The sequence below is a fragment of the Dermacentor andersoni genome, chromosome 1 (genome assembly GCF_023375885.2).
Source record: "Dermacentor andersoni chromosome 1, qqDerAnde1_hic_scaffold, whole genome shotgun sequence".
Lineage (NCBI taxonomy): Eukaryota > Metazoa > Arthropoda > Arachnida > Ixodida > Ixodidae > Dermacentor > Dermacentor andersoni.
The window spans coordinates 79,094,398-79,102,426 of record NC_092814.1 but is presented as its reverse complement, the minus strand read 5'-3'; the positions used below and the strand labels follow the sequence as shown (position 1 = coordinate 79,102,426).

Genomic DNA, 8,029 nt, shown 5'->3' with positions numbered 1-8,029 from the left:
AGATGACCTGTAGAAAGTAAATGAGTGGTGCAATAAGTGGCGCATGCTCATTAACTTGAAAGAAATCTGTTCATATGCGTTTTTCGAGGAAAAAAACAACTCGTGACTTCTGTTACTCTCTGAATTCAACCAAGCTGTTATCTGTTCAGGAGCACAAGCATCTTGGAGTTTATTTCACACCTGTTCTTTCTTGGAACCGTCACAGTGATCATATCACAACTAAAGCACGCCGTGTTCTAGGTTTCCTGCGCAAAAATGCAAAAAAAAAAAAGAAAGTCTGCCACTTGAGACAAAGGTATCATTGTACAAATCAAATGTCCGATCTGTTCTGGATTATGCTTGTGCTGTGTGGGATCCGTGTTCAGCACGTGACGTGAACAGTTTCGAAAGCATTCAAAGTATAGCCGTTCGTTTGGTTTGTTCAAATTATACCAGGGATTTCAGTGTTTCAAGACCAAAGAAAGCCTCAGTTTGGAACCGCTACAACAACGCAACGAATACCTCAGAATTAAACTTTTTAACACCATATTCCACTCTCGAACAGGTACAGACCCCGGGAGATATTTTTCCAAGCCTGATTACGTTTCACAATGGCTGGACCATGAAAACAAGACTAAAGAAATAGCCAGCAAAACTTAAGCGTTTAAAATGTCATTTTTTTCCAGAACCATAAGCCAGTGGAACAGATAGATAGAGAGATAATTTATTTCAATGAGGGCAGAGAGGTCGGCTTGAGCTAACGCGCTCTAGCCTGCTACCCAGTGGCACAAATCAGCTACCACAATTTTACGATCACTAATCCCAGGCAAATCATGCACATTTGACACAACATTCGGTATATTGCATAGCAACAAGTCGAGAACATGACCTGTACCGTCACCGCGTGAAGCATCGCGAACATGCCGTTCAAGTGTGAAGTGTTCCAAAATGTCAAAAAATGCAGAGTACATGATCCCTCTGGCTGAATCTCTAGGGTTGTTGAAGGACCAGTCAATCTCAGGCAGATTAGAATCACCCCCAAGAATAACTCAAGATCACTCGTAAATGCACAAGGGGATGAGAGGTCGCACCAGGCGGGTGATTGAACGAGCTGATTACAAGCCCCTTTCCATTCTCCAAACGTAATCTACAAAAAACCGCTTCACACTCGGTGTCAGGAAATTCAAGTGGTACATATGTCATATTGGAATGAATAAGTATGAGCACACCACCACAGTGAGCATAACGATCGCTTCGAAAGTACTGATATCTTTCAGGAATCACCTCGCCGTTCGAAATACTTGGGTCAAGCCATGATTCCGTACCCAACGCGATACTTGACTCAATCGATGAAATGAAAAAATGGAAGTTATCAATTTAATTTTTTTATGCTCCGGAACTTTGTCAGCAAAACACTAATCGGTCGTTTGACATCAGCTGCATCGCGAGGTCATATCTGAATGACGTTTTTAGTCGTGATGTCCCACTGCAGCCTCCTCCTCCTCCTCCTCCCCAAATGCAGTATGTCACACTTCAGTTTAGCCTTTGTGCCCTGTTGGGCATTTTGCTTAGCGTATGCCAACAACATTTTGCGCTTTTCTCGGACGGTGCGTGTGAAATTTTCGGATATGATTTTGTTTGTCTTTAGAGGTATTTCACAACGCTTGATTGACGTGGTGAGAGCAGGCCTCGAAGTCGCGCAAGCTTTGTTCCTAGCCTGCGGCAGAAAAAGGATCCGCAGCCACTATTTGATGGCAAGCAGAGTTCGTGACCTCGGCCCTGGCAGCAAAGGCACCACGAATCACCAAGATGAAAAAGTGAAGCACGCTCGAAAATTTGGCTGAAGATGAGCTGGGGGTAGTTGCATAGTAAAGCTTTAAAGCACCGAAACTGTATTAAGCACAGTTGTCTGCCCTTACTTTTCAAACTGCAATTATTATTTTCGTGCATTCTTTGTCCATGCATTCATGGCAAATTATTTAACAAAGCTTGGGCCAAACAGTTACTCATGAAAATAGTAATAAATGAACGTCGTATCAATGCACATAAGATGAAACCAATATGGTATTTCATAGCGCATATCTGCCGAATGGCGTCTTTTATGACAAGGTGCAGGCTGTGGGCGGCGCAGCCAAATCGAAATTGCTCCAACTGATGAAACTCGCTTAAAAGCTCCTTGGTTAAGGGTTCCGGGCAGTCATCGAAATCGTCATCATCATCGTCCTCTTCAGTCTCCCACCCGGTAAATGCAAATGCCTTTATCATTGATGAAGCGTTACCTGTCACCACGCGAAGGAGCTGGAAAATGAAATAAAATCAGTTAACGGAGGCGAAATTGTACGGAAGTGCATATTTCACCTTGCAAGCGATGTTCCACTGAAGCAATGCTGCGTCATACTCGGAGCGGATCCGAGCAGCTGTGTGGCTCCCCGTCAGGCGAGTGAAACTGAGGAGGTACGTTTGAGCCGTAAAGTCGCCGTCCACGAATTTTCCTTCGACAGCCAGGAAGCTCTCCGTAGACCGCGACATCCACACGTCTAGTGCGATACAGACGTATTCCGCACCTGCCAGCCCGGGAGGACCCGAATCTGAGGCGGCTTATAATATTGTCAAACTTACCGTTACAAATTGTTTCAAACCCTCCCTCTCGACAACAGGAAAGGGCTCCATGTCAGTGCAAATCATGCTGATTGAGGTGTCGTCAAGAGATGCCTTTCGATTAACAGGCACAGAGCTGCACCGAGGGGTGAAGGCCGACGTTATCTTCGGCTGGCTTGCCAGCCCTTTCTCTTGTTGCGTGTACTCACGTTAATGCTTTTTTTTTAAGGTTCCGAATCAAATTAGATGAAACTCCTAATACAGCATGTAGAGTTTCGGAGCAAAGCTTGCAGCGTGCAGCTTGTTTGTTTTCTTCGCGGGTAATTTCAAAAAAAAAAAAGTTTTCCGATGTGCCATGTTGGCGGACTTACTGAGTGCGTGAGCCGCTGGGGGCAGGCGCCAGTGTGGCAGTGTGTTATGGAAGCGCTTTTTATTTGGAAAGGAGGGTGGGGGTGGTAGCACAGAAAGCCGAGGGGGACGCTTCGAAGCATTGTCTAGCATTCACAGTATGAGCGAGCTACTAAACGAACCGTTGGGCTTCTCTAGCCGCCAACAGGAGCCAGCATGGAGCCAGTATGGCTCCTGTTGGACCTCTCCCCGCCCTAGAACAGAGCTCCCTAGTACAGAGCGAACATGGGTTTTCTTCGGCGCGAATCGTCGCGTCGGGGCTCGGGGAGGCGCCGCCGTGGCCACAGTTACGTGGGCTCTCCTGCTTCAACTGGCTTCCCGAACTAATGCTTTCAAAAGTTTCTTCTGTCTCTCTCTGTATATATGGAGGAAAAGGGCGCACAGTTCACCATGTACGACTGTGTGCTGCGCTGACCTGCAGACCTTCGTCGACAGAGTTTCGGGCGAAGGCGTCCGCGTGTCTAGACAGGGGGTACAGTATTGCAAAAGCGTTGAGGGGGGAGGGGGGAGGAGTACGAGGTGAGACGGCACGCAAGCTGGTATGCGAAAGTTTGCAGTGAACGCAAGCATCGCGCCGGCGTCAGTGCGCATCACAACTTAGAGATGCGCTTTTTCGAATATGCGTCCGAATCGCTGACGGCAACAGAATCAAAAACAAAGAAGCGAAAGGTGGGGAGACAGAAGGCGGCCGGGGCGAAGGCACCGCCGAGAAGCCTTAAAAAAGCTCAAGGGCTAAGTCGGGGGGAGTATGCGCTGCCGTAGTTCCGCACGACGGATACCAACGGCATAGAACCGCGGTTATGCGAAGAATCGAGACGAACTTCGGAGTAACTCACTCTCTAGAAGGACAAAATTGTAGTAGGCACGTTGCTTATAGATGTAGCGTGCATGTAATAGCCAAGCCATTTAAAAAATACTGCTTTATTGTTACATTCGAGGCTCCAACTTATTAATGTTTGAACGTGGGCTGGTTGGTTCTCCGGCATATTTTGACAAAAAAAAAGCGCCGCATAGAAGGAAAATCCCTCTATTTTCGGAAAAATACGTAATTCCATTCCAATTCCATTCCGGACGAAAGTCGCTTAATTCCATTCCATTCCTCCAAGCGTTGTCGCCATTCCATTCCGGGGACGCTAAAATGTGGAATGATTCCGGAGTCATTCCAATTCCGAAGTGGCAACACCGCAACATTGGCCTCAATAAGGGTTGCATTTTACGTGGCGATAGAGCACATAATAACGGTCATTGTGCAAGGGGGACAGATTAATCTTTTTCAAGAAATATTTGGCTTTGATTGTCGGCGCGATTAAATATTTTGATGGACTGATGGATGGTCGGTTCTTTCCACGAAGCACATTGTGTTATGAGCACCGCATGCTTAACTTGTTATTTATTTATTTATTTCGAGTATTATTACAGCACGTATCAAGGATTACGGGCATACGCGAAAGTTTTAATAAGATTACCTAAAAAACATGCAAATAATATTTTTCTAGACAGCTGTGGCCTGTGAGGTAGATAAAAACGACACTATCAGGTGGAAGACGCATATGGATTAATGAAACCGGTCGAGCTTCGGTCGCTTCTTCCCCTTCTTCGAGTACAACGCATAGGTATACGACTTAGCGGCTCTGTCAGTGACGAGTCTTGTGATGTGCTGTACCAGAGAAAACATAACAGAATCAACCAGAATAATAAAGAATGAAGCACAGTTCTTTGCATCGCATCCACAGCAGAATCGAAAGAAAGTTCCATGCCTGAAGCCCTCCCACTACCAGTCGTCGCAGCCCAACAAGAAACCAAGTAACTTTTATCCCAAACAGTCACGTTCACAACGTTTAATCTCACGTCTCTGTTTCTTTACTTCGACTTTGACTCTGCATGTATATACATGTGTCAGCGTAGTCGCTGCCTAGCTGATCGGCACTCGCTACGGTAAGGTTACCCAATCGATTCGCAAGACCTGGTCAGACGGCCACTGCGGCTGCCCTTGGAAAGACCGTGCGCCCTCTTCGTACCGCTCATTCTTCTGCCGCTGCAATACTCCGACGTTCTCTCTGCTTTGAACGGCCGCGGGTGAACCAGGTTGAGCCGCTGATCTTCAGTTTTCCTCGTCACCCACCCACGACAGGGACCTTAGCCACGATGTACAGGTACAGCGACCTAGCGCTTCGCGCCTATAAGTTCCCCGACTCCTTCACCGTTCTCTCTGCGCGCCATCTAAACTTCCATCTGCCACCCCCTTTTGCTGCTTTTACAACCCTCCCACCTCGATTCACTACAGTCTTCTTTTTTATTTGCCTCATGCTACACTCTCCAGAGGCGCACCCAGCAGGACAGGAGACGCGAAGTCGGAGCTCGACAAAGATAACACGGCGCGAAATGTTGAATACAAATAAAGAAAGCGAAACATCAAGCGCAAGCAAGCGAGCAAAAACTGAACTATGCATAGCCGCCGCGTGCCACTCCCACAGTCCCCCCCTCCCTCTCCATCTCTCTTTTTTTTTTTTGAGAGAGAGAAAAAGCACTTCTGACGTCGAGGCGCACGCGATTAACAGCTAGCTGCCGACGCCGCTTCATCTTTTTTGTTCTTTCTTCGGTCGGCTTGTAGATCACAGCTTTTTCAAGGGTCAAAATCTCCAAATATTTAGCGTAACGAACTAGTTTAGCAGCGACAATAGAGATCGGTGGCAGGCTGCTGCTTGCAGCAGCCTTCAAGGAATAACATTTTGGTGTGGTAAGTAGCGTATTTTGTTAAGAGTATTAGTTTGAATATATATTGTGTAAAAACATTGAAGCTGTAACTAAAAAGTAGTAGAAAGAAGAGAAAGCTGCAACTAGTGTTCAATATCAGCGACGGCGCTTCCCTTGGCGCCCTCAGAGTAATGCAAACAGATCTCTAAGGCTATGCTTTTGCCATACTACGGGCGCAAGGCGGGTTTTACACCGAGCAAAAACGTCATGACTTTCATTGCTTTCGGTGCCTGCAGTACGGCAAAGTATAGCCTTCGAGATTCGCTACTTTTATTTGAGAAAGTTGTTGTTAGTGGTTAACTGTCATGTGGACATCACCTATTAGAAAAATATGTGTAATATTTACTAAAAGCACTTGCAACTTTAGAATGACCTCAGCGTTTGCCTGCATAGACTTCACAGAGCTCACATGGGCTTGTCCTGTGCACTAGAAAGTAGTCCATGTAGCAATGTAAACATTTTCAAGAAAGCAGTGTTTGGTACTTCACAGAGTGAACGAAAACAGTGCAAGTCGAAATGGCTTAGTAAAAATTTTTTAAATGTCTTAAAGTGATGCTACTATAGCATGTTATTTCTCCCGTAAAAAGTGCGCCGAGCCGGCAAGCGGCAAACTTCTCAATGTTGTCTGGCAACGTAGGCCTGGTCGATCCCTCTTTCTTTTAGTGTTATTTTTTCGCTGCGTGGTTCGCTTGGCGACCGCTGGGGGCCTGTCGGGAAGCCGCGTCTTGCGCTCAGCTGTGTTCTCCCTGCCGGACTTCACGTACGCAGGGGGTGGTAGAAACGCTTTTTCCTCGAGTGGGCGGCAGGGGTTCTATCCGGAAAGGAGACGCTCGCTGTATTCCAGGGAGCGTCGTCTCGCCGGTGGAAAAAAATGAACTCCAACGTGGCGTACAACGCAGCGGCGGGTACTGCGCAAGCCGGAGTGCGGGTGAGTAGACGCACGTATACTTACGCGTCGAGCCACGAGCCTGCCCGCTTGTAAACACCAGCGCTGCTCGAAAAACGGGCATTCTCACTCCGATACCGCGAGTTTTAAAAACATATCAGGGACGCAAGTCGCAGATCGACAGCAGCGAAATATGTTGCATCTTTAACGACTCGTATAGTTCTGGGTATGACACAGTATTGTGTCCAAGCTTATAATGTTTGGCTAGTCGTTTTGCAAAAATGTATATTGTTATGCGGCCGTTACAATAATGTGAACTTGCCTTCTGGGTATCCCTTGTGTTTTGTATTTACGATTGGTCAGCCATGTTATTATCGCACGTGCGGGGCCATTTCGCCGGCGTTTTAGGTTGCTATACTTTCTTAAATCGTTGCGATAGTAACCTTGGTTACACGCGACGCTTATAGATGTTCTCAGGCTACGCTCTGAAGTGCCAAAAATTTTTTTCCCTTCTGTTTCAGTTTTGGAAGCGTTATTGACAATCGTTATTTTGCTACTATCGCCTTCAATTGACTATGGCATGCCAGTGCCTGGTTCATTGTTAAATGCTATCACAACATGACTGTCTTTATGGTAGTACTAGTTTTTCGAAGACTTCAATGAAAATTCCTCTTCAGTGATTTTTGTAGAGGGCAACGAAGCCCTGGTTTATTCATAAAGCGACAATAAATTGTTCCAACTGCGTAAAAAAGTATTCGTTGATATTTCATGGCTTACGGAAAGTTGGATTTGTTACGTAGGTTTTGTTTCTGTGTTGGTAAAAGTGAAAGTTCCATGTGCGGAAATGCTGTCTGACCAATAATACGGCGAATTTTCACTTATACCTTGCGATGCATTAGGTCGTACCATTGTGTTCCTTAAGAATTAAGTTCCCAGGATACCGCGGGCAGCATAAATTTATGGCTTATACGTGCGATTTTCGTGGTCGGCAACGTTTTGAATAAAAGCTTAGTTGTTGCAGTGGTTGAACGCTGCAGTGGTGGTGGTGGTGCGTTTCCTACTGTTGAGCACGAGGTCGCGGGTTTCTTTCGTTCCTGGATGCGGCGGTTGCGCCGGGGTTGCGGAACGCAGGAATGAAGCAGTTTAGATTTCTCCCAGTGAGGATTACCACCGAACCCCTATGTAATAAATGTTTCTAGATGAATCCGGTGCCCGCCATCACGGTGCCTCTCGCGACCCTGGTGTAGCTTTCGGACGTAAAACACTATTAACCATCCCAACGTTTTAACCACTGGCTAAAAAAAAAAAAAAAAAGTTAAGGGGGGGGGGGGGGGTGACGTAGGGACTTATTGGACCGTTGAAACGCTTGCACTTCCACAGCTGAAGACCGCGTGAAAACACTCG

The 8,029-nt window shown here is 46.5% G+C and overlaps 1 protein-coding gene across 2 annotated transcripts in view; it reads left to right on the top strand.

The window, feature by feature from the left end:
* Positions 1-6,429: 6,429 nt before the first annotated feature.
* LOC126544071 (uncharacterized) overlaps positions 6,430-8,029 on the top strand; it is a 73,477-nt gene continuing 71,877 nt past the window's right edge. For both annotated transcript variants that reach the window (XM_055061630.2, XM_050191278.3), the window contains exon 1: positions 6,430-6,667. The gene's annotated coding sequence lies outside the window, so the exon portion shown is untranslated. The remainder of the gene's footprint in view (positions 6,668-8,029) is intronic.